The following is a 26,155-nucleotide window of genomic DNA, read 5'->3' as shown; positions in this document are numbered from 1 at the left end:
CACTGCCCCAAGGAAATAGCTTAAAATTGCTTTACTGCTTTTGAAAGAAAAATGTTCTGGCTGCATTTGGAGCTGGACTGTTGTATCCTTATTTCACATTAAAGAAGCTCAACTGTAAAGAAGAGCTGCCTCCATGCTTATCACAAATCTGTGGCACAGAGCCACAGGTTATGAAGTGCAGATGAACACAGAGAAAGTGCCTCTCTAATAAAGAGTGTGGAACCAATTTCACCACCTCTTTGTCCATGGAATGGCCAGTGGGCATACAAGACTAAAAACTGATGCAGGTGAAAAGAGCACCTGGAGTRGCAGTGGCATTAAAACCATGCCCCACATCTTACAGACATGGACATACCCAGATTTGCAGGCTGCAGCTCCAGAGAGCAGCTCTTCTTTTCCCCCTCATGTTCAGATTCCCTGATTCACTTTGGATCCCACTTCAGCTTGTGCTGAAGTTGAGAGCAAAGTTCCACAGGGCAGGTTTYATCCTTTACCTCCCTAACCATTGGCCTCTGGGCTTGAAAGGAAGGGGTGGCTTTTTCCCACTTGTTCCCTCTTCTCTAGGATGCAGCAGACACTCTGACAGCCAGAGTTTGGGTTTTCCATATCTTTATGGTATTTAATATGTCAGCTCTGCACCTCAGCTGGAAATGTGAGGTRTTCCTGTGATATTATCATAATCATCACAGGTAAATGGGAAAGGATTCTGGGCTCAGCAGAGCTTTTCTCTTGGGTTTGGCCCCTGGCATCCCCTGCACGTGTTCTGTTGCCATAATCTTGCCTGAGCACATTGTGAGTGCCCAGAGTTTGCTTTTGGGATTCATCAAACACATCATTAAATTACTTCAGCAGRTTAATTGAAGGAGCTACACGAGTTCAGGCGTTGGGATGAGCTGAGTGCTAATCCCCTCRGTGTGCTCTGAAAGCTCTTCTCAAAATCAATAAGCACGCTGTTATTTTCCCCTTTTAAATAAATATTGCCACAAAGGGCCCAGTCCTTGCTGGTGTCAACAGTGCTTCTTGGGCCGTTGTGTGAAGGTATCTTTGGGAGGAGGACACGGCAGGGCAAACCATAAACCTGAAGAAAAGCACTTTTACAGAGCAAGGCAGATTAAAATCAAGCAGGTTGTGGAGGAAATGATGCCTGGTTTAGTGTACTTTAATTAATCTATTTGAGGTTTGCATCACTAATTAATCTTTTTTATAGTTCGCATTACTGCATGCAACTGCATATTTCCAGTGAGATAGCTTGTCCTAACTGCTAGCGTATCCTTGTAAAAGAAATAAGCATTCTTTTCTGCCTGTAGTTGTTCTCTGACAATTTCCAGCCTCTCAGTGACTCCCCTGAAATGCAGAGTAGTTGTGGTGGGAGACAGGAGCCTCTGCATAATCAGAAATTAATTTTAAGAGCGATATCAGGAACTTCTGGCTGTTTGAAGGATGTGATGTGGTAACATCCCTGGGCAAAAGACTTTATTTTGGGAATTTTAACTCTCTAAAACCACCTTTCTCTGATGACCAGTATTAGTGACAGAGTCAGTGTAATTTCAGTGGAACAGAGGATGTGATGACTCTCACCAAGGATGGAAACACCGTGATGCAAGGGAGGGTGAACATCAAAATGCCAGAASTGACTCTTCTCTTGGATGTTGCTATGATAAAACCCATCTCCCCACAGCCAAGTGTTTGCACAGCCCTAGAAGAATCCAGGGTTGGACAAAGTGCTTTAAAGTGGATTCATTTGCTTTGAAAACAAAAGCCTTTGGAGGTTTTGCTCCAGCTGCAAACCCTTTGGGTGTCTCTTCTTCCACTCCCAGCTGTGGTTTTGGGTGTGAGGGGCAGGACCAGACTCAGTCTGTAAGCACTGCAATAATCTAACTCTCAAAAGTAAAGCATTGATGATCAGACATCACTTTAAACCTACTCTGCCTCCATGCTAGCAGATGAATGGGACTGTGGCTGGCAGATTGTTGGATTAAAACACTCTGACACCCAATATTTTATCAAGARGGAAGGAGTGAGATTGATCAGTCTGGGTAATCTGTGAATGCAGAGGCTGTGTTTAACTGAGCAGCAGGAAAAAGAAAGCTTCCATGTTTCTAACAGGGTCTTAAAGAGGCTTAACAGATCCTGAGGAATCATTGATATCTGGCTGGAGWGAAGCTGAGAAAAATTAATTGCTGTTGTGTGAAGAGAGGCCCTTTAGCTGGCAGCGGTGTGCAGCTAAAGAGAAAAGAGAGTGATAAAGGGAAACAAAGCATGTGGGTGAGATGCATGACAAATTAAACCTCTGCATAACAAATTAAACCTCTGCATAACCCCACGTCGGTAAATCACTCTCCTCAAACACCAGTACTTCATTCCTCAAAGTGCCATGAAATCGTGTCAAAGCAGGGCTTCACTTCCTCTGTATTTGAAGCTGAAGTTTCACTTAGATGCAGAAAATAGAGGAACTTGGGAAAACTCTGCAGGGCTGTTCTGTACCATGGGGTCTACCTGAAAGTGGTGTTGGAATCAAAGCATCCCAGGGTTAAGAGGGAAGTGGGGAAGTACCTTTGTTGTGGTATTTGGGTACATGGAAAGTTGGGCATGTTGTCTTGAATCTSCACAGAAAATCAAACCAAACTCCATCCAGAGGGATTCCAGCCTCAGTTCTGTTCATCTGGGGCAAGCTGAAACCTTTCTGTGCTATGCAATGTCTCCTTCCAGACCCTCATGCATGAAAAAATTGTTTAATTGTGAAAATATCTCATTAGTTACTAAATAACCAAGAYAACTATTGCTATAYAGTGRCCAAGGGTAATGCAGCATTCCCAATTAAATTATTTAAGTGCTGGAATTGGGCCAGAAAGAGCACTTTGGGCAATCCTTCTCTGGCTCCCTGCACCGTCCCCACTGCGCAGCTCCCCAGAGAGCCCAGGCCAGATGCAGCCCATGTGTTTGGATGGATTTGCTCCTTTGCACTTCCTCTGGTAGGCAGGGCAGACAGGGAGAGGATTCTGCGTGTGCACATCTGTATTTTCGGGCACATGAAGGAATTTGGTGTCTTTGTTAATGCTGTTTTATAGGAGCGCTTAAAACAAGACGATGAGCTCTCAAATGGGCTCGAAAATGCAGACAAATTCTTGTGCCTCTCGCATGTTTTTGTGACAGTGGTTGCTCAGAAGTCYTGTGTTTGAGGCGGTGAAATGTGGGTTCCAGCTGAAGCTGAGCTGTGCTGTARCTGCTGCAGACCCCTGGGTGCTGCTGCATGGGAACACAGCTCCAGGTAAATGYCTGTGTTTCCTAAATGGGGTCAAATTTCAAACCCAGATGTAAATTCTGGTCATGTCCACTGTCCTTCAAGCTCTCTGAATCACCAGCTCCAGCCAGTTGTGGCCACATGTAAGAGAAAATCATGCAAATAGCTGTGCCATGTATCACCTCTGGTATGAAATGTTGACTTTGGGATGTGTTTGTGATGCAGAGATGCTGATTGGGACTGGTGGGGGGGAAAAGGGATGAAATGGGTGGGCCCAGCTTTGGACAGCTGCCCCTGCTCGACTGAGTGAACTCAAGTGTGAGCTGCTGTGAGCAGAGGGATAAACTCCTCACTGTGAGTTCAGGGTAACTGCTCTTTGGGTTTGTTTCATTTCAGAATGTAAGTTCAGTTGTAAACAGGATAAATTAAACTTTCTGTTTTACAAGTAGCACCCCCGAATTTGCAGGGACGAGGCAAATGGGGGAAAAATGAGACTATAGATGGCTCTCTCTCGACAGAGGTTGTAGATCCACAGTCAATAAGTGCAGACTGGTTTGGAGGGTTGWTTTTGTGCACCAGAGGCAAAGTCCCATCCCCACGTGTCCCTGCCAGGCTGTAACCTCAGAGTTGCTTCTCCAGAGGGTACTGGAGCAGCCTTCCAGCAGGAGTAACTGGTCAGGGCTGTGCTGGAGAGCTCTGAGACTCCTGACCTTCAGCTCAGCTCTGGGGTTTGATCTCCTCTCTGCTGTGGCAGAAGCTTTGTCTGGTTTGTTTTACTCAGTCAGCACAGAAATGTGCACAYCTCTTCTTTCCAGCCTGAGACTGTTCTCATCTTTAAGCCTTGCTGAACAAATGAGATGCTGTTCACTAGTTCTGAGAGCTGTTTGTTAGTTAAGGAAAAAAACTCCGTTTTCTCTTGTAGCAGAGAAAGTTAATTGTAGTAACAACTGGTTTTACACTATCTTGCTTAAAAAAAATTTAATAAATGTTTAACACTTTTACAAAGTTCAATACACGCTCCAGCAGCACTGCATCTGTGTTTCCTATGATCTTTTTTTAAGCTTGGCATACAAAGTACCATTTAAACACCATGGTGAAAAGGGCAAGCATTCGATTTAATGCCTTTGAAATTATTCTGGAATTAAATCCTGGGCAATATATCTCAGTCGAGCAGTGTTGCATGTAGCCGCATGCAGCTAATGAGCCATCAAAGGTAATGCTTTAAATCCCCATGCATATAGTACACAGATCCTTTATTTCTGCTGTCATAACACAAATCATGAACCTTGATTCTAAATCAAACACAGGTAAAAGAAAAAAAGGGGAAAAAAAGATAAAACAAAAGGAAAAAGGAGGGAGTAGCTTTGTGGCTAATTGGAGAGAAATTTGAAACAACAGTGGGGGTTTCTTTCAACACCATTAATCACCTCTGCTGGAACATCCTTCAAGCCCAAGCTTTTCTTGTCCCTGTTGCTATTTTTCCTCTTTAACATGGTACAAAATGTACATAATCATTGTTGTTCTTGAAAGCCATTTTTCTCATGCTGTGGTGGAAGGGCTCAGAGCTCAGCCTTGTCACAGATCCTTTTGGGCTCAGCAGGGCTGCAGTTTTTCTGCCTTCCTCTGTGCCCTGAATTCACCAGTGAGGACACAGGGGGACAGATGCTGATGTTTTCTGCACAGTCCAGCACAGCACAGCTGAGACACCATGGATGTAACACAGTGAATGTAAGACCCTGGAATGGGAGGTGGGGACGAGAGGATCTTTGTGTACAGAGTCAAGGCATTGCTTCTGGCAGCTCTTCCTTTCCCTGCCTTGCTCTCCCCCAGGCAAGGTAAACACGTGCAGCAGCTTTGGATCCGTGCTGGTCGCCTCCAGGCTGCTTAATGGCCAGTGCAAAACGAGTGATGGCTGTTAGCCAGCTCCACAGCCATCAGCAGTCACCTTGCTAAAATCCTTCACATACCTGGAAGGTGAGCAGAGGATCAGCACTGGCGAGGTGTGGAAAGCCACACAAGTGATCTTGGCTGCCTTGATTTTCACAGGGACTGTGGGGACACCACTGCAGGTTATTCCCAAGCTGTTTGGCCATTGGGTTGAGCTACTTGCCAGCAAAAACAGCTGAATGGGTGCTCTCTGTGTGTGCTACTACTTCTACTACTACTATTACTATTATTGTCATTAATATTAATAGTAATAATAGTACATCATTAATAGCAATACTATTAATTTTAATGAGATAATGGTAATAATTATTATAATAATGATAATAATAATACTATGTGAGAAGTTCACTGCACCTAAGCAGGCTGATAGCTGTGAAGTGAGGGGCTGGGCACTCCAAGCATGCCACTCCCAGTGTCTCTTTCTGGCTGGTTTTTGTTTTGAACATCTTCATGGGGAGGGGTTTTCATGACTCATGTCAGAGATGCTTTAATTGCACGATGCTGATGGAAGCTGGAAAATGAGCAGCTGCAAGAAGCACCATTGTGTCGGGTGAAAGGGGTTTGAAGGCTCACAGGTAGAGTTTGCCCTAAAATGCCCAAGGTAAAAAAAGGGGGAGCAGGGAAAAGTTGTTATTGCTGKTACAGCTGCAKCARTGTGGCTSAGAGGAATTAACCTGAGCTGAGATRTYRGGGAGGGGATCACTCAGACCCCTGGAGTTGTGCTGAAATGCTGCTGCTCAGTGTCCCCACGCTGCTCCCACGTGCACAAAGCCACGTGCACGTGCAGATCACACACACAYGTGTGGAAATGTGCTCCTCTGCAGTATTCTCAAGTGGTGAGTGAAGAAGCCTGAGTTGGAATTTGTAACTAGAATAATCCTTTCAAGAACAATTAATGATCTAGTAAGCATTAATGAAAAATACTCAGGAAAGATCTGTATAAGTCCTTCAGCCTGCTGTGTTAACCAGGGAATTCCCAAGYCCTTATTGTTTATCTTTGCAATGCAATTTTTGAGCAAAATACTRTTTTTACATTCTTATTTAAGTGTTATCATCAGCTCTAACTAATAGTGCGGTTAAGAAGTTATAATGTTTTAGCAAGCTTTGAGTTTTCTCTGGTTTTGATCCTCAGGCAATATGACTCAGATTTTTGTGAGATGTTTAACTTTCTGGCAGAAGAAGTATAGAAAATAAATCAAGCTTTAYTATTGTAATTAAAATAGCATTTTCTACTTTAAAGTGGTTTTATCTATGTGTTTATACAGCATATACAAACTCTGAAGGTTTTTATCCTATAGTGGAAATTCTGTCCATGTCTTAGAAAAAAGGACTGGTATTCTCTGTATTCAGCACCCATTAATGTGATCAATAGAGATATTTTCCCCATTCCATTKCAAATATTTATAAACTCCACACCACTGCAATTTACCCTAAAATGTATTTTCTCGCACAAGGGTTTCCTGTTCACCATGGTATTTATCCAACTGGAAAACTGAAAAATGGGAATGTGTTAGCAGAACAAGCTAGAAGGATACAAATCATCCTTTTTCTTCCCCTCTGTGGGAATAACGTGAATATTTATAGATCTGGAAAGCTTACAGGGGTCTGTAATAAGTAAGAGCCGAGCCACTCTTTGTGCTGATGCCATTTCTCGCTTTGACCTGCACACCCATCAGTTAGGAGCTGYAGCACCAAGGAGACTGAATCAAATCAGTCAACTGTATTTGAGCCAAATTTGTGGGTGTTTTCCATTAAATTTGCCATAGAGCAGGAGTAAAGTTGCAGAGCCTTGAAGGGGTAATACTGTTTGCAGCACAGGGCAAAACAAGCCACTCGAATGCCATCGTCCTGGGGAGGGGGAAGAAGATGCTGCTTGTTTTTTGACATTGCTGTGAAGTTGCCTGGGTCAAACACAAGACCTATTTGACAGGTTTGTCTGGGGCAGTGTGGAATTCAGCAGTGTTTCCAGGCCTTGGAAGCAGTCATCTTCTGCCAGACTGTTTAATGTGGAAGGTGGGTAGGATTTGATGAGAAGTGAAGGCACGCTGATAACACAAAAGAGGAGGTTCCAGTGAGCTCCCCTCGCTTATTGAAGCCAACTGATGGAGTGGGGAAAGGAGGAGGGTTAAACACAATCCGGTGGGAAAGCAGAGAGCAGAAAAAGCACTTCAAAGCAAAGGCTGAGCAGGGGTCAGGAGCAGTGTCAGGTCCAAAGAGAAATGGAGAGGGGAAAACCTGAACTCCCCGCGACTTCCCTGACAAAGAGAGCAGTGTCGGGTACTGGAGGGAAGAGGGGACGCTGGCTGAAATGGACACACCACAGGGAAAAGATTAGAGAAACCTGGAAGAAAGGAAACTCAYTGTGATTTAAAAAAATAGGGAAAGGGGGAAAAGACAAGCAGGGTATCCCGTTAAAAACACAGTGAAAGCTGTCGTGCTGCCTTGTCCTTTCTGAGTTTCCAGGAAGCAGGTAGGATCAGAACTCTCGAAAGCGAGGGGGTGTGCGTGTGCCTCGTAAGAGGAGATGCGAGGTCGGGGTTTAGTGTGGCTCATTCTTCATYCAACTCTGTCATGCAAGGGTCACACTGGAGCTTGTTGTTGTTGGCTTTGGGACTGAAGGCCTAATTCTGACTGGGACAAAAGTCACCCTTTCTGTAACATGCGAACAGCCTAAGTTAAAGCTGTGGGATAGATCCTCAATCCCTTGTTCGTATAGCCAAAACTAATGAATAAAACATATTTAAAGACTCACTTGGGATCACAGATCTCATAAAACCCTTCTAGAATGTTTAGTTTTTACCAAAGTGTTTTGCCTGAGGGTGTGGCATGGGTATGAAGCAACTGCAGCTTATGGCAGTAAATGGTCATGGAGGAACTGGAAATCTGTCTGTTATAAAATGTCCTTAATAAAATCGTGTGCTGTCTAAGGATGGAGGCAGAGCAGCCTCGAGCAAAGAACACAGGCCAGGAAGAATGGATTGTGCTGAATCTGGCTGTGGAAGGGGAGAGGAAATAAGTGTCAAGCGTGACACAAGATGCACTGTCCCCACGATGGACTGTGGTGTCCCCGTGCGAGGGCTGGGAGGATGTGGGCTCTGGGACCACCTCTGCGGCCACACATGCAGCATCCCAGCAGGAATGGCAGGCATTCCCTTCAGGAGAACTCTCACTAGCTSATACCAAAGCAGAGAGGAGGCTCCTACTGACTTGTGCTGAAGCACTGGCCCTCTGCCTGGCTGCTGGCAAGCTGCTTGGCAAGCTCTCGGCAAGTCAGGGTTTCCAGGGCTGCTGGCTCAGTGCCCCTCAGCCATTCAGGCTGCTCCTGGCTCCRCTGGCCACAGGTTTAGGATAGATGTGTCCCAGCAGCTGCCTGGGATGAGGGTACCCAGCTCCATGGTTTCCATTTGGAGAAGCCAGCAGTCTGGCAACCTCTGCTGTGCAACCTTTTSACAGCCTGGGAATGGGCTTGGGGACACCTGGCTCCCTCTCGGGTTACTGGAAAGAAAAGATGAGTGCCTGGCAGCTCGAGGGACCAAAAAAAAAAATGGGAATCTCAGCTGTTGTCTAATTTGGAAAAACTTAATATTGTTTTGATGGGTTTTCTTTCTCATTTCCTGTCTATAAAGAATGCTCTAATTTCTGGTCTTCTCTCCAAAACAGAATGATGATAATTTTATTCCAAACTTCCCGTGGACTAAATTTCAGTCATTCTACCCTCCAGATTAATCAGATTTTCTTTTGCATGTCTGTTGTCCAGACCACAGTCTCTGTTTTTCTGTGCTTGTCCAACTGATCCCTGTGGCCTAGAACAACCTCAAAATACAGWAAGTTCTTAAGGTTAAGAGAAAATTCTGAGTTAGGGAGCAAAGAGACACAGAAAAGCTCAGTGTCTAGAGAGTCAGTCATGTTAACAATTATCAAAGGAGGAAGGGTAAATATGGGAGATTGTGGCTTCCCCTTTTATTGTGATGATTTCTGAGCCAAAACTTCAAAGATTAGGTCACACTGTCCCCAGTGAAAAGGTGAAAAACATTTAAGAGAGTGACTGTGCACCAGTGTTTTTCTGTGTATTGGTTGTTAAGAAATTTTCRGTTACATTAGAGTCAGGAAGGAGTTTCTTGCTTTGTTTTAATGTTGTGGAGTTCAGGAGGAAAACATGCTGTGTGCTCAGAACAAATTAACAGATCTTGGAGATTGCTGGGTGTCTTGACCCAGGGAATGACACCCAGGATGGTATTTCCCCATTCCTGTGCAGACAACAGCCCTGCCCAAAATCCTTGGTTGTCCCCTTGCTGGCTCAGCTCAGTTCTCTCTGCCCTTCCTTGCTGGCAGAGGAATTTGTAATGTGCTCAAGAGGCTCCTCTGTGCCCTGGCTGTCACTCTTTGTCCTGGGGTTGCCAGCCTGGTGCCTGCAATAACTCACAGCAGCCCTGATCTGTGGCTTCTGGGAGCTGATGAGGTTGGCACCTTAAACCTGCAACACCTTGGGCACGAGAGGATGTTCTGGAAGAGTCTCTGCTGCATCAAAAAAAAGAGAAATTATTTGATTCAAGAATGCCCCTCTACATTAAGAAATTCAGTTACTAAATGCCCTCCATTTCAGGGGCTCTGTGATGGAGCATTTGGGAATTTAAATTAGTAGGTCAGTTTGGCATGTCGTGAGTGCCCCTTCTCACACTGCAGTATTATTTTTAAGCAAACTSTTAAATAATAATGCTTTTAAAAGAAACAAAAGCCACTTCAGGAGAACATTGTGTCCTGAAGTACCCCAAACAATAACCCTGCTCCAAATTCCTGCTCGGTGTGTGGTGAGGAGACCGGGACAAGCTCRGGACTTTCTATTATGAGACCTGAGCCACCGCCACCAGTGAGAAATGGAGTAAGAAGGGTGGAAGGGAGTCTRTAACAACACAGAGGCAAGGCTGCTSTCTGAACCCGGCCCTTTACATAACCCAGGGTGTCAGCAATCCTTTTGCTGGGGTTTATTTTAATGGCTCTCAGTAGTTAGGAGYGATCAGCAGCAGCRGGGCTCGCACCCTGCCTTGGAGGAGCAGCCCGGAGCGGGCAGTGGCACTGTGAACCTGCACACSGTGCCACCAGCGTGCCCAGCCCGAGGGGACTGTGCTGCACTCGTCCCCCTGTGCCCTTTGGCTCTGCTCTCCCTGCTGAGCCTGGTGAAAACGCCTCCAATTATTTCCAATTGCGGTGACGGTTCCGCGCCAGGCCGGACACCGCGGCCGGAGCGAGCGGCCACCTCATTAGGCCRCTGCTGCCTTCAGTGGTGGCTCTGTCCCTCTGCACAGATCTGCATCACCACCACGGCTGCTGCATGAGTGGACACATTGTCCAGGGTGGTGATGGAGACCTCTGGGTGGCCCTGCTGGACCCACGTGCTCCTCCATCCTGACATTGCTGTCAAGGGAGCAGGGCTCTGTAAAATTGAGTGGTTCAAGGACAAACCCAGCCCAAGCCAAACTGAATTGTAACCTCTGTTGTGACTACTGCATGAAGAAGCAATCCATTTTTCATTTTTGTGTTATCTTGGCACGGAAGACTTGTGAATTCTATAATAGCACTATAGTTTGTTCAGATTAGAAGAAATCTGGAGTTGTGCAAGAGATAGATACATAGATAAACAAACAAGGAAAGGTGGGAAGTTGGAAAGGGAGGAGTGAGTTGTGGGGGAGAGCTGGGGTGATCTCTCATCCTCAGAAAAGGAATAGCTCTCTAGTCTCCTCAAATACTGCACCTAAAATCATGGCTAAATAGTCTCAGAGGAGCTGGGAGAAGAAGCCAGAGAAGTGTAAATTACCATCGCTTCAAAAATCTGTGGCTCCAGAATGATTAGCATGTCCTACAAAGAATGGCAGCACTGAGAGCAGCTCTCCTCCTTTTGTCCAGTATTAACTATGCAGGGATGWTTTTTGTGCTGTAGGATTATGAGTTGCTTGCTGAAGTCTGAGATGTCCAAAAGTGAATGGGGTTCATGCATATGATTTCAGAAGGAACAGGATTTTGCACTCCCTAAGATCAGAGGTTCATTTCAGAAATGGGTACTGAGGTAGAGTGTGATTGCACACCTCATCCTCGCAGGAGTTTTAGTCACATGTCTCTGTTAAAAGTTGCAGAATGCAAACAGAGCTTTGGGATACCCAGCTTTGAGCTCTGTGTGCCTTGACCCGCACAGAGGCATTCATCCCATTTCTGATTGCCTCTAAGCAATTGTGTGCCTGCTGGCAGCAGCTTCCTAAGATATCATCACAGTGATGTTTCAGGAGTCTTCCCCATTCTTCTGAAGCACTGGATAGCACGAATGCCTTTTACAATGGTCTTGCTCTAAATACCCTTGAGCTCACTGCTTTGCAATTCAAAAGCAGGCAGTAATAAAACACTCCTAGAATGTAGAAGCTATTTCTTCACCCTGCCAATAAACTCTTGAATTATTTGCACATTGCATTTAATTAGATTTTCTTTTATTGTAACAAAAAGAGAATGCAGCTGATGTGCTTATTTAAGAAAGATGTTAATGTTACTCTTTTCCACTCTGTGGTACTACATCCATCCCTATGCTCTGGGAATGTTCTGCTCGATGCAATTGGATTAGGGTTTTTGGCTGGTTGGTTTTTATGACCTTCCTTCTATTCCAGCAGTTTGGTTCCTGGGGGCAGCAGAAGGTTTCCTCTGGAGATGGATCCTTGTGACATTCTGTCTGTTCCCTTCTCCCTTCTGTCACTGCCTTCTGCTCCCTCTTCTGTTTCTTCTTCCTTTCAAATGGCTGCTTAAGGAGGAAGGGGACATTGCTGCTTACAACACACTGGACCCTCAGCCCAGATTGTTGCAGTTCATTTTCTAGAATTGCTGTGCAGTGCTGAAAGAATGYGGGCAATATTTATGGTATTGTGTATTACAATAGCAGCCGGAGGCCCAAAGCAAACACAAGGGCCTTTGTGCTTCCCATCRTGCAAACAGAAGTCCTAAACCATGGAACACCAAAATGTGCAAGGCAGGCACTGAGTTTGGGAATGTCCAGTCACTGGGAATTTCMCACTTCCTAGGCAGTTGTATTTTGGGACTGGGCTTCTCTTTGTAGAACTGGAATAATAATTTTCTCTGTCCATGTTATGTTTCAATCTTTGTTATATGTGAAAACTTTCTCTATTCTGGTGATGAGCAACAATATACAACTTTCATTTTATATCCCCTTCACTCTGAGATTGCGTTTTCATACATTCACTTTCTCCTCACCTCCCTCTCTTTTGTTTAAGCACAGACCCACAGCAAATCCATCAATCCCAGACCAGCCATTATATCTTTTTTTTCCTCTTGAAGAAATGTGCATTTATATGTGTGGAGCAAGGTCACCAAGCTCACTGAAGATTGCTTGTTTAAAAATGTGTGATTGCTCACATTTACATAACTAGACGTAAAACTGGCTGAAACTCCTTTCAAAACATCATTGGAAACTTGTGCTTTAGCTTCTATTTTGTTTAGGGAAACCACACTTAAAAGAGTGCATTCTCTTCCTTTGTAAAGGTTTTGCCTTTTATGTTTATCTAAGCTGAGGGGTGCTTTTTTGGGGGTGGGTTAATGCACTGCAGGACTTGGGGCATCCCAAAGCTCTGGGGGTCTGGAAAAGTCAGCCATGGACCCATGACTTTTACCTCTACAAAAAGCTGCTTAACGATCAGCAGGCTCAAATAAGAAGTATTTTATACTGCAGGACTTAGCCCACAGGAGCAGAGAGTGAAAGATTAAATTCTGGTTCAGTCTTGGAGAGACTCTCTTAAGCAGGMAGAGACAGGAGATCATAGAAATTAAAGGAAGGCTCTAATGGGGTGTTAAACAGCCTCCCCTGCACATTCTGAAGCTTCAGTTGACAAAAGCTCAGGAAGCTGTGTTTTCCCATCCTGAGGAACTGAATTGTAATGCAAAAAAAGAAGGCACTACCCTTAACAGAGAAAATTCACACTTCTCATATTAATAATTTTCTGTGTTACATTAGTAGGCCTTTACGTCTCAGCTGTTATGCGGTGATCACAACAAAACAGTAGAAGTGTCATGAAACTTTATAGTTCGTTTGGTAATTTGGAGTTGTGTCATCAGCTGAGCAAAAACTGATAAAGCAAAAAAGGTGAAGCATTGAAACCTTGTCTTTCTGTTCTGAAGATACTAGTTTTGTGCTTAAAAAAAAAAAAAAAAAGAAAAGAAGTCTTGGGATTAAAGTAGGTGACTGAAGGCACTGAAGTTCTTCCAGATTTTGGGATCATCTGTTTCCCCATGTGAGAGAAGGACCCTCTTGCCCTGRGAATTGGGCAAAGCCTACAAATAGTGAATATTTGACCTATATCTTTCTGGAGACCAGTCATGACAAGAGGTACTCAGAGTTCCCATTCCAAGCACTGCCTTGTTCAAGACTCCATGAGTGAACACGAGCCATAATTGCTGTTTTTACCTGTAAAACAGCTCAGTTGAAGAGCAGATCCTTGGCTTGGCTTTCTCCCAGCCTAYGGGGTACAGTTCACTTGAGGTAAAGAACATCAGTCATTGTTCTCTGCCCGCAGAGTGCCTGGGAAATAGGCTTCACCTGGCTACAGAAACCTCTGATGGATCTTTTCCATCAGTTAAAGACTACATGAAGAGCTGCATTTTTCTGAACCTGGTGTAGAAAGTGTATGGAAAACATTTGAGAAAAGGCTACCTGGCAGTTAATGCTGGTAAACTTTATTTCAAAGCCCTTGAAAAGGGCTCCAATGTTGCATTAGTTACAGATGTCATGAGGACAAAACCAAATGTCAACAGGTTCTCAGAGGAAGGCAGTAAAGCCTGAGGTATGTTCTGTTACCTTAAGATGGATTTTTGTCTTTGTGGCAGTCCTGCGCAAACTGAAAAGTCAGGTTTTGAATAGGATGTAATGCTTATATTAAAAAAAACCAAAAAACCAAAAAACAAAAAAAAAACAAAAAAACAAGCATCTACAGCAGATAAAAGAAGCAAAATGTTTTTCTCTTTCTGCATTTTTGTTGYTGAAACTGTGGGGGGTTTTGTTGGGGTTTTTTTGACAAAAACATAGCAAGAGAATTTTTGGCACAATAGTAAGTAGTCTTGTACCCCAAACATACATGATGGACTCTAAGAGGTTGTAGATGTATTTGACTGGGAGTAAAGTTGCAGGGTGGGCCCCATGCTAAGCAAGCAACATGCTTTGGACAAAGGCAATATTTAGAAATGGAACTTTCAAGGTCCTTTTGAGCTTCTAAATCTTTTTGTCTCTGGCAGGTGTGTTGACACAGAACRTGCTTTTTGAGATCTTTCAAGGTGTAACAATAATTAATTTTTTCTTAGGGTTTTGTAGAAAAACATTATATTGGTACCTGACAATTGGTATGGGAATACTTACTCCTTGTATAGTAACATTATTAAAAATGGCACTTTGGGAAGTCATGAAAACTCTTCCTTACCRTGTTTTTCCATGGCTGCTGTTTCATTTCATATTGGACATGACCATGACCACGGTCACCTAACAGTGCCAGAAGAGCACAACCCTCTTTCACCTTTTCTTGCACTGGTGAAGTATGAATCACAGTTACTGCTGGGTCCGCCTTCACAATGATCTATGGTGCTTTGGACGTGCGTATCTGTAATTAATGAGAGGGAGTTGCATGGCCAATTCCCTGTGCACTGCTGACATCCTGTCTGCAGCTTTGTCCCTGATCTTTTACTGACGTGCCTCCAACAGCCGGTTATTGCATTACATCCTTGTATTATATAAATAAAGCCTTGACCTTTGTCCTTTGCATTATTGGTTTAGAGCAGTCTTAATGCTCAGGCTTCTTTTCTGAATTGAATTAAGACCATTTGAATCTCCTTACACACCTCAAACGTTGATGGGGCTATTTCTGCTTAAGAGAAAGCACTAAGGCTAAGAAATTGCCTTCTAGCTTTTTGTCATTGACAAATGAGTGTGTGTTTCTTCACATTGAAACTATGCAGGAAGCCCTCTCTGGGCAGGGAGTACACGTCCTCCTCTGCATTGCAAGGCAGCATGGGTCTCCAGAAACTATTAGCAGTGCAGTATTTTGTTTATTATTTCATCAAACAATTCTGAAACAATAACCCATCTGAGGCAAGTTCCTCCCCCTGCTGCCAGCAAATCTCCAGTACTTTTCTTATTTTCCCCCATCACCAGGTTCTATGGCTCATTTAAGGTTCATGTCCGTGAATCCTCCCTGATAAAGCCAGGCTGGCCCTAGAAATATTGCAGTGCATTAGGACAGACACCAGCTCGTGGATATATTGGTGTTGGAGCTCAGATCCTCTCCAGGAAAGGTCTGATCTCTTTTTTCCTGTCACCATCCATGTGGTTGTGTTGGTTTTTTTGCAAAGTGTGTGTTAAAAGTGGAGGTAAGCAGGGTGGTTACATCCCTGAGTGTCTAAACCCTGCTGCTGCTGTTGAGCTTCAGCTCCTCACTGCCTGAAAATGGGGACAAAGGTGCTTAATTATCTTATGTGGATATTGTAGGATAAATTCATTAAAGATTTGGAGTGCTAGAGCCAGACACAATCTGGTTTTCATTAAAATCATCATGACTATAATGYTGTTAGTACCTCTGTGCACAAATCCTAGCAAAAGTAATTTTTYGGTAATGATAGAGATACGGATCCTCTAATTATCCAGGACAACTCAAATTGGCTCCACAAATRACTGCTAAAAGTTGAGACTGCATGATGTGAAATATAATTGATTTTTAATATGTTAGGGCATAACTGCTGTTAAGTGATGTACAATGTCATTTTCTCCTGCTGGATGTTTAGAAGTGTTTTGAAGAAACCTGCATGTGATTTATACCATTGCTAGAGATTTTGGGGAGCAGAAGCCTGAGAGAAACAGARTAGGAAAACAAAGGGTTTGCTTGAATTTTTCACTCATTGCCACTTCCACTTTTTCTTGTTTAATGACAACTGGCTTTAAATCGATTTTGTATTGTTTGTAGATCTTTTTAACTGGGTGCAGTTACAAAATCAGAATTAATAATTTTTATTTTTATTTTATTCTTCATTTCAGATTTAAACCCTTAATACAGGAAGTAAAGGATTCCTAGCAAACCTGTACAGGTTTCCTTTGGGAGAATTAAACCTTGAGCACTCATAAGCAGATTTACTCCATTTAGATTCCCCCCACCCCTCACTTTTGGGACAATTATGTGTAAGCAGTGATTGCACAAAGCTGCCTGGATTCCATGTAAATGATACRTCTTTGGCATATGGGAGTTTTTGYAAATCATTTAAAGCAAGGCATTCTTCTATGCTTGGCAGAGGAAGGATACAGAGAGCTTTTGTACCTCAGTTGCATCAAATTGAATATTTCTTTAATCACCCTGGAATGCACTTGATTGCATTCTGCGAGTTGTGCAGTTATTGTTTTTGGGTAGACCTGGTGGGTAATGAATGACCTGACTCCTCACTGCCACCACCCAGCCACCCCCTCGGATCCATGAGCTCTTCTCCCTTGGGCAGGACCTGCTCCACTGGAGTAGTAATTCTGCAAGAGTCAAAAGAAAAGAATGTGAGGGAATGAATAGCCATTAATAACAAAGTTGGCAACCTCCTGTGAGGAGAGCTATTTTCACATGAAAATCTTCTCCAAAGTAATGAAGTCTTGCTTCATTTGAAGTCTTAACAGGTAATTGCACAGAAGGTGATTTCCAGGTAAAGATTTTTTTTTTCCTCTGAATGAAGGGTGAATACTTGCTATTTAAAAACAGACTTTAAAAAGCCCAAACTGTCAAAGAATTAGCACCTATTGCAGAAGTTTAATGCTTGTGGTTTTTGTCTAATAAGATGGTGCCAAAAAGACAGTAACTCTCATATGACAGATTATTAATCCTCMAGAAGAGGGAAACTGATGAAAGCTTGACTGTTTCTGCATATGGCTATGTGGTGACATATTTAATTTTGAAGTCTACCAAATCCAAACCTTTCCCTCCCCTTTTTCATTTACAGAAAACAGTGGATGTAAGGCCAGAATTTAAAAAGAGATGTTGTGCTGTCATCAGTTTAGACATTTTCCTGACAAATATTATGAAAAATATTAAGGGGAAAAAAACACATTTCTCCATTTTAGCATGCTGAATTTTCACTCATAAGCTCCAAGATTAAAGTAGTTGCTTTTATTAATCTAGTCTCAATCCTTAGAAACAGTGGAGAGGAGCCSTGTTCTGCTGGGGTATTAAACTGAGAGTCAGAGTGAGTAGCAGAAAGCTCAGAGGAATCACAATCCTTGGCCTCAGTTTATGAGCTACTTACCAATTTGACAAATGTAACACCAATTTGACAAACGTAATGCCAATTTGACAAATGTAACTTTTTCAGCGAAGGAATCATTCTGATGCAATTGTGTTGTCTGACAGTGGGGAGAACAGAGTTAAACTGTTAGTTTAACAAGTGCTGCTGCTTTCTCTCTGAAGGAGGAGCAGTGATTCCTCTGCACAGGAGGGATCAGCCTCTCCCAAAAGGCAGACAGGGTAATGCTGTTAGTTAGGAGCAAGAAATGCTCATCCCGTGTTTGGAGAAGCTACTCAGAGCAATGTGTGACACCCTAAACCAACAGGATGAGCACATCTCAATCCTACTGAGCCCTACAAGCACATGGGGGCAGAGCTTCACCCATCCTATTTTATTGGATCCAATGTGTCAGAGGCTTTGTTTTCACCATGGCCAGCAAAACCTCTGGACAGACGTGTCTGCACAAACAGGTGCCAGCATTTGGTTTCTCATCCCCATCTGACAGTGAGGCAGAGGGACTGGGAGCCGTGCTCTGTGTGCCCAGGAGTGGCACTCGGGCTGGGTGGCACAAACAAGAAAGGATTCCCAGACTCAAACACTTCACATCTGCTGGGACCCGAGCGAGTGCAGGGCTGCCTCTGCCCATGTGTGTGGATATATCAAATATAAACATGAATCCAGTTAATTTTCACACACTTGTTGCAGCTTCCCCTGTCCCAGTGAAGGCCTCCAAGAGCCCTCCTCCTTCTTGATCTTGCTGGGAAAGCCTGGGTTTATGACAGTTCAGAGTTGGATGCACATTGGGGTGACAGACATGGGACAGCGGCTTCATCGCAGCATCGAGGAGAGAGATGAGCCAGGCTGGGGGCGGATTCAGCCTCATCAATCCATACTGCCATCTTAATTTATCAGCCACTGCCTCAGACAACAGGGTGCCAGACTGATAGTTGGGAAAGGCTTCTTTASTGAAGGACCCAGGAGGTCATAAAGTGTCTTGAATTGGGAGGAGGGGTTAGTTGTCAATTGGTGCTTTCCTGCTCTCACAGTGTTCCTGGCATGGCTTTCTAGATAAGCACATCCCTAAATCTGGGATGGGAAGTGATTTGTCTCCCCGGTTTTGCTCTTTTGAACCACGGAAGAGGAAAACAAACGTCAGTGATTTCTCGTATGTGTACTAAAAGCACAGGTTGTGATTATTTGTATTTTCTTTTTTTCCTGTGAATATCTGGGGTGCATTTGAAGCAGCAGCTCAGTGCTCTGCAGGCGCAGCAGGTGGTCAAACATCAGAGATGAGAGCAGAGAAGGGAAAAGCTGCTTGGCTGTGCACAGGGGTCTGGTGATCCTGCTGATTTTGGGATGCTGGGGTGCAGTGCTGTGCTGGGCAGTGGCCCCAGGAGCTGGGACCGGGCTCTCTTCCTGTGCGAGGGCGTGGGGGACAATGGCCCGACCTGGCCAGTGAATCAGAGCCTGGACTCACCCTGCAATCAGCAGGGAAATGAGCCACCTGCCCYGCTTCCTCTCATTTAACCGGTTTATTTTTAAGTGGGAAGGGCTATGAGGTTTGTTCTTTCTTCTCCGGGACGTCACATCCTATGGAGATCCCAGAAGGATGGGATGAGGTGTGAGCAGCCTCAGGGACCTTCCTTTGGGAACCACGTCCTGGTGTCTTCACTGAGCACCAGGCACTGATGTTCTTCATGGGGTACACATGAACCAAACTGCCAAGAGCATGGCAGAAACCCCCGATGCTGTCTGAGCTTCCTGACACCCTGCTCCCAAAGACAGCTGTTCCCAAACTGTTGCTGAACAAAAAGCCCCATGTCCTGGCTCTGCTGAGCCTGTGCTGTCACAGCTGTGYCTGGTGACTGTCACGGTGGTCCTGGTGAGTGGAGGGGCTCTCAGGCAGCACCGTTGCCGTTAGATTGGTCTGGGCTTTTCCTCAGATCAACAGAACAGAATTTTACACTATAAGCCTGCCTCACTGCCCCTTTGTGATCATGCACTCTGACTCTTCTTCTACTGGACACTTTGTGTGAGAAAACTGTGAGAATAGGGTCTGTCCATAGACTAGTGGATCCTTCTCCATGGRGTTATTCCTCTCATGAGCAGTAATTGAGATGCTCCCAGCATGAACTAGCATGAAATAATCCATCTCAGACACMGTGAATCTCATTTTCAGGACTATTCCTTCATAAAAGGAATCTGGCTACATTAAGGCAATCTAGTGTGGTAGATGTTTTTTTTTTCCATATTTTGCAGAAATGTGCTGTGATTGTGCTCCTCTGTTGAATGATTTCTCCGTGTCTATCCCACATTCTGTTTCTCTGTGGGATGACATGATCCAAAGGCTGCCTGGGTGCTGCAGATCTGGATCTGGCACTGTCCCCATCTGAGATGTCACTGTGAGGTGATGCTGTTTTGGGGACCTGATCTGTTCTGTCTGTGGCACAGCCCAGCTCTGTGCAGACGTGCTGGTCTCCTCATCTGTCTGTCTCGGGGATCTCCAGCACACCTCTGCTCTGCCTGGTGCAGGCATGCCTGTGTTTGCAAAACACCAGCAGTAATTAATTATTAAGTAGGAAACAAAGGAATGCGTGTAAGAGCCTCTCTTAGAGCAGTTCAAGTTCTACCCATGCTTACAGCCCCCTCCTTTTTTTGCACTCTTCTCCCTAGGTGTACTAATTTACTTTAGCACCAATTAATCCATATGTTTCGACCTGCTTGCCCATCCTATTTTTTTTTKTTTCTCCAGGATAGWACAGCTTTTGGGAGGTGGCTCTTTAACTCTCGCTGAACTTYTGCCAAACCAGTAGTGTTCTCAGAGAGGAATGTCAAGTGCTTGACTACAATTAATTTTAGTCAAAAGGRGAATAAATAGCACACCACCACATGTGTCAGAATAAAACCTGACTGGTGTTTGAGTAGGTTTTAACCATAGCCCCACTTCCAGGCTGTGTACATTATTTTTGTGGGAAAGGGGAAGGAAAGGGAGCTCTCCCAAARCTGGAAATGATGCACAAAATTTCATTACATCCCTACAAAGGTGTGAGTGTAGGTAACTGTACAGAGTGTTCTTACTTCCATGTCTGTCATTTTTACCTGGTTATCACTGTTTGCAAAGCAAAACTGCAAATACAGAAGTAAAGACAGGCTTGGCTGAAACTAAAATATCAGAAGTTGTCACTTCTGTGATCACAGATTCATAGAATGGTTTGGGTTGGAAGGGACCTGGAGATCATCTCGTTCCAACCCCCTGCAAAGTCAACTTCCACCAGACCAGTTTGCTCAAAGCCCCATCCAGCCTGGCCTTTAACACCTCCAGGGATAGGGCAGCCACCAGATTTTGCGTTTTCTGGCCAATCTATGCCAGGCCTCACCACTCTCACAGTAAAAATTACCTATCTGCTGTGACTGAAATCTTGGTGGGCTTTTTTGCATACAAATCTTTTTACAAGGCCTGAAGTTTTCACCAATGAACAAGACAACTGTAGACACCCATCTAAACTCAAGTTATTCTGGATTTCGGATCTTTCCTCTCCCAACATTTTCACTCTATTTTTAAATCCTTATTTAAGCCATTGTTCAGGAAGTAGCTAACAATATTAACATAAACCACATAAACAAGGCAGCATTACACAATGGCAATGTCTGACACTATTCATTGATATTTCTAGCTATGATAGTTTCCTTCTCCTTTCTTGAATTTTTTTTTTTGGACTCTACCTATTCTTTCCTTTCCAACGTTTTTTTCCAGTTGATGAATGTAGGGTTTCATTCTTTTTCTTACAAAACATGAACCAGCCTGGCTTTTCTCATTAACTTCCTTATTAGCATAAGCACCACYACCTGTAACATTCATCATGTGAGCTCCAGCACGATGCTGGGAGCTGGRTATATTGGACAACCCAAATTTCCTCCTAGAGCTAAATGCCAGGATGGAAAGATATTGCAAGTTCATCTTTTGAGACAGGTTTGGGGGGATTTTCTTCAATTATTTTGCAGGCATGCAATAAAAAATAGTTAAGAAAACTATTTTTAAGAGGCTGAAATCTGGAGGARATCAAACCCTRGTTCATTTGACGCAGGAAAGACAASCAACCATGCAGGACTGGAACCATCTAGTTGGTAAGACTGGTTAGGGCAAAATCAAAATAGGAGAGCTTTTTCTCAAAGTAAGCAACTGTAGGTTCTCCAGGAGAATAAAATACCTTGCTATAATGGTAACCAGGAAAATACCTCGAGGTTTTCAAGCAGGATGTGCAGTTCGTGCTGGTTACTGAGTGATAAATGATGCAGGCTGCCCAGAAAAACTATACAAACACATTATTTCAGCTAGCACAGCAAAGCACTTCAGATATAAATTAAAAATAACTGCAATCTTGTGGTCCTTGTCAGTTATTTACAAGCCTATTGAAGTACTTCCTTATCTGCCTTTCTCATAAGAAATTAGGCAATTAGAGTGTAAGTCTGAAGCCAAAGAACATCAAATGGTGAATCATTACGGCATCATTGCATGGGAAGTAGGAACAAGGCGAAGGCCAGAAGAAAACCCAAAGGTTTTTCATCTTCAGGAAATCTATTTTAAATTAAATTGAAATAAAAGCCTTAAATAAGTTTAATGTAATCCTGAGGAAAAGGCAGTTGCACAATAAAGAGGTATTTGCAGCTGAAATTCAACCTCATGCTGTTCAGGATATTTCTAAACAGGAAAAAAAAACTTTCCTGTCATTGAGCTAGCCACAAGTCTTTGTATAAGGAAATCTTTCATGAGCGAGAAAGAGAAATGCGGCCTGGAAGTCCAGTGATTCAGGAGTTTCTGAAAGATGGGGGGRAAAGGAAATGAATCAGTGTATATGCATTCCTTATTAACTTTTGTTTTAATTACATAATATATGTATGAGCTATRTTTATGTATCTATGAAAATATACTGTTGTGCATATCTTAAGAAAGGTTTTCTGGACCACTGTAGTGGGAATTTTGAATGTTGTGGGTACCCTTGTCTTGGTTTGGGGTTTTTTTCGTACAATTTGAATATTGACTTGAATTAATCTCTTCTGATCCAGCATTAGGGCACATTTCAAGATAATAAATGTGTTTTGGTTTTCTTTTCAGAGTGAAAATTTCAGCTTGGTTAAAAAAGCATTGCATTTCCTACCAAACCAAATCAGACATTCAAAATATGTCCAGCTCCCCTGAGCATCAAATGGAGGAGGGATCAGCAAGTCCAAGGCTTGGTCCTAATTTGACAATTTTAAGGTAACATTTTTTGATATTTTCTRTAGCAGATGCAGATAAAATGAGCCACTGGCCTTCAGGTAAGGAGTTGTTGTTATCCTGTTCTGTCTCTATAAAAGGTGAAATCAGGAAACTGATTCCCACACTCACCAAAAATTGCAGTCTGCTCTTGACAGGCAGGACTGATGGCTCTGATTGCTGAACTCTTCACGAAGTCCTCTCCTCTGCTGCACTGCTATTCATTGGAGCAATGGGCCATCACACCTGGGAATCTTCTGTCATTAAAAAAAAAAAGAGTCCATTTTACTTTTTAATTCAATCATTTCTTCTTTTAAATAAATTGTGTCGAGGCAGGGCAAATTGTGTCGAAAAGATACTACTTGAACAGAGTCAGATTTGCTCAAACGCAGTGACTCTTTTAAGGACACCTCTGAATCCTGTATTTAGTATTGGTCACCCTAAGAATGTGATTATACTTGAGTTTGCACCTGAGTACCCACCTGAAGCATGAGATTTGGGAAGATAATATTCCTTTTCTGACCTCAAATGTGCTTTAAGGCAATAAATGGCTAAATTTTCATTTTGTGAAGCATGACAATGCTCTGAGGCAGTTATTGTAGTTCAAGAGATGTCATTCTTGATTTGGGAAATGGCAGGGTTGAGAATTGAATATTTTGGGTAAATGGAGTACCGGGTCATCAGGTCTACATGAAATCCAGCTGAAAAATGTACAGGAAATAATGACAGCTGGCAATGACATGCCACTGTTCACAAAGGACAAGCTAGAGCAAATTGAGCCAAGGAAAGGAAATCCTTGATGTTACTCTGAAAGAAATTATTAARAGCTATTTTAGAATATTCAGCTTGGATCAGAGCAAAATAGGTTTTACTTCTAATAAGGATGTGAACATTTTAACACCAGTATTTAACCCACCCTTAGTATGGACTCACACYACCTACAAAAATGGTGACAAACATCTCACCATCCTGTTGAGAGGTGAAGGCAGTAGAGATGCTGAGCAAGCTCATTTTCCAATTTAGAGACACCAAACAGCTTCTCAGAGCAAGTGTCATTTATCTTCTTTCTTGTGTTGTGCCTATCTTTGAATCCTTTCCCCTTAATAAACACATCAGCTTCACTGTTTGTTGTGAGGAAAAGTCTAAGTCACGAAATTGAATGAATATTAAAAACTTGCACATTTTTCCTAAGGTCTTGGGAGAGAATGAGGATCCATCATGCAAGGTGCTRTCTAAACACATAGAGCCTGAGTAAATGAAACAGGAACAGAAAAGTTCAGTGACTCTTAACGACCCGTGAGGAGAAGCAGCCGACTGGAGTCAGCCCAGCTGCTCTGACATCTCGTCCATTGCCTTTTCCACTGGAAAACGCTGCACTGACATCTCGGATCGTGCAAAAAGTATTGGATGATATACACCAAATGGGAGGCTTATCACAGTTATCTCTGCAATGTCTGGCACCAGAAGGATTTAAAAAACAGACATCAAATTATAGAGGCATAGCCGCATCCCGAGCGTGTCTGTTCGGCGCAGTAATGCATAACTGCTTRATTATCACCATGAAATCCTCATGCTACTCATCTCTACCTGTCTCCAAATGYGTTGAGATCAGTGTCTAGATTTATTTCTTGCTCTTGGTCTCAGGTGTAGCAATTAAAGAAATGTTCTGTATTGCTGAGAGCGCCAGATGTGTGCAGTGGAGCATCCCAGACTGACAAGCATTTTGCTTTTAATAGTTCCTTTGGGTGCACACTGGCGTCTGGTTTTATTTTTCTGTTTATACTTTGTTTTTCTGYTTTATGGCACTATTTCCTTGATGGGGTTTTTCTGTTTCTTGCCTTGGAGAATGGTTTGGGGTAGCATGGATTATGGCACAGCAACATTAGGAGTTGTCTCCTGTTTCTGTTTTCAGTTTTTTAAGGTCATTCTAAGTTCTCCATTTAACTACTCCTGTGTGGAATAAACAATGAAAAATATCTACTGATTCTGAAAACTGAATTGTGATTCATGCTGATGTCTTCCTGGACCTGGGACCAGACTTAACATATTTGAGAAGGTTTCTTGAGGAGCAAGGTTCAGGAGCAAGGCTTTTTAGTCACAGAAKTTGAAAATCATCTTTGTCCTGCACTCTAGAAGTGGTGGGCACCTAGAATAGAAGGTGGCAGGGGATTTTCACTTTAAGTCTGTGTTTGCAGGTTTTATCTTCCAATCTAACTTTCAGTTGTTTTTCACTGCAGAGCAGAACAAGATGCTGAATTGCAATCTCAGCGCTGGAGCACAGCAGCAGACATATTCTAATGATTTTGAGAAATCTGATCTGTTTTTCTCTGGGATATTTTGTACCAAATTGAGAGTGCCATGATGGATATGACTAGCTGAGAAGAGCTACAGACTGTGTTTATTCCTGTAAGTAGAGCAGAAAGTCTTTCCTGACTTCTGCAAGTGATTATCTTTACTTCCTAAAGAGTAGAATTTGACTACTTTGACTACAGCATGAACAGTTGTAAATGTAATTCAGTGTGGTGAGAGCTATTTCTTAAAAATAATACAGGCACTCAAAAAACCAAATCTTCACACACTTAYTGTTTGTGAGGAATGTTGGGTGTATCATGACACCATGACCAATGGTGCGAGGGTCTAATATTGCAACTCCATATCTCACCAAAACCTCATTTATTCATTTTCTGAACARCGGTTCAGGTGAAACCATGATAAGCAAAAGATTAAAGYTCTGTCAGATAAGAAGCAATGCTGTACTATTTCAACTATCCTAGTTTTTGAAAGAGAATGAAATATGCAGTAATTCACACAGACAACATAAATATTGAATAACYGTTGCGATGGATTGCATTAATAGATACACAAGATGAGTAAAAACACATTTGATTTAGTCCTTTGCTGATGGTGCCAGCAGATTACAAGGACTAACCTATCTACTGCAATGTTACCCATCAAATGCTATAATTTAAATCTTTCCTCTTTTTTTTTTTACCTCTCTCAGAAAAACAGCATAGCCAGGATAAATAGCAGCCTKTACATCATTCTGTTTCACTGGAGACTGATCCTGATCTTACCCATYCAATTTCATGCACATGAATATTCCTCTTGATTAAGGTAAGAAAGTTTTTGACATCCACAAATCAATGTGGAATTTKGAGCCATAATGTGTCAAATTAATTCCTGACCTCACTCAGCTACCTGTGCATCCACTTGGCCTGACACCACATGGCAGAATTTGGGCATAAATTTGGTGTGAGATCTCCTGAAGCACAAACTGGAGCCAGGCTCCCACTGATGGTCCCTTGAGATCAGGTGCCATTCTGTCCTCTCTCCTCCTGTCCTGTGCGCATTTCAAGGGTGGAGGTTAAYAGGCATTCCCAACTATGCATGGCATCCTACTCCTTAATGCTGACAGGAATGGACTGTTTCCT

General features: G+C 43.1%; 1 long non-coding RNA gene across 3 annotated transcripts in view; it reads left to right on the top strand.

Annotated features, from left to right (window-relative positions):
• The window catches only part of LOC130578922 (uncharacterized), a 54,935-nt gene that overhangs the window by 12,430 nt on the left and 16,350 nt on the right, over positions 1-26,155 (top strand). For all 3 annotated transcript variants that reach the window (XR_008965929.1, XR_008965930.1, XR_008965928.1), the window contains exons 2-4: positions 22,584-22,727; positions 24,962-25,130; positions 25,726-25,838. This is a non-coding gene — a long non-coding RNA (uncharacterized LOC130578922). The remainder of the gene's footprint in view (positions 1-22,583; positions 22,728-24,961; positions 25,131-25,725; positions 25,839-26,155) is intronic.

This window comes from Malurus melanocephalus, unplaced genomic scaffold, assembly GCF_030028575.1.
Source record: "Malurus melanocephalus ecotype Western Australia unplaced genomic scaffold, MMel_1.1 scaffold_245, whole genome shotgun sequence".
Classification (NCBI taxonomy): Eukaryota; Metazoa; Chordata; class Aves; order Passeriformes; family Maluridae; genus Malurus; species Malurus melanocephalus.
This window is presented reverse-complemented; position numbering and strand designations above follow the sequence as displayed.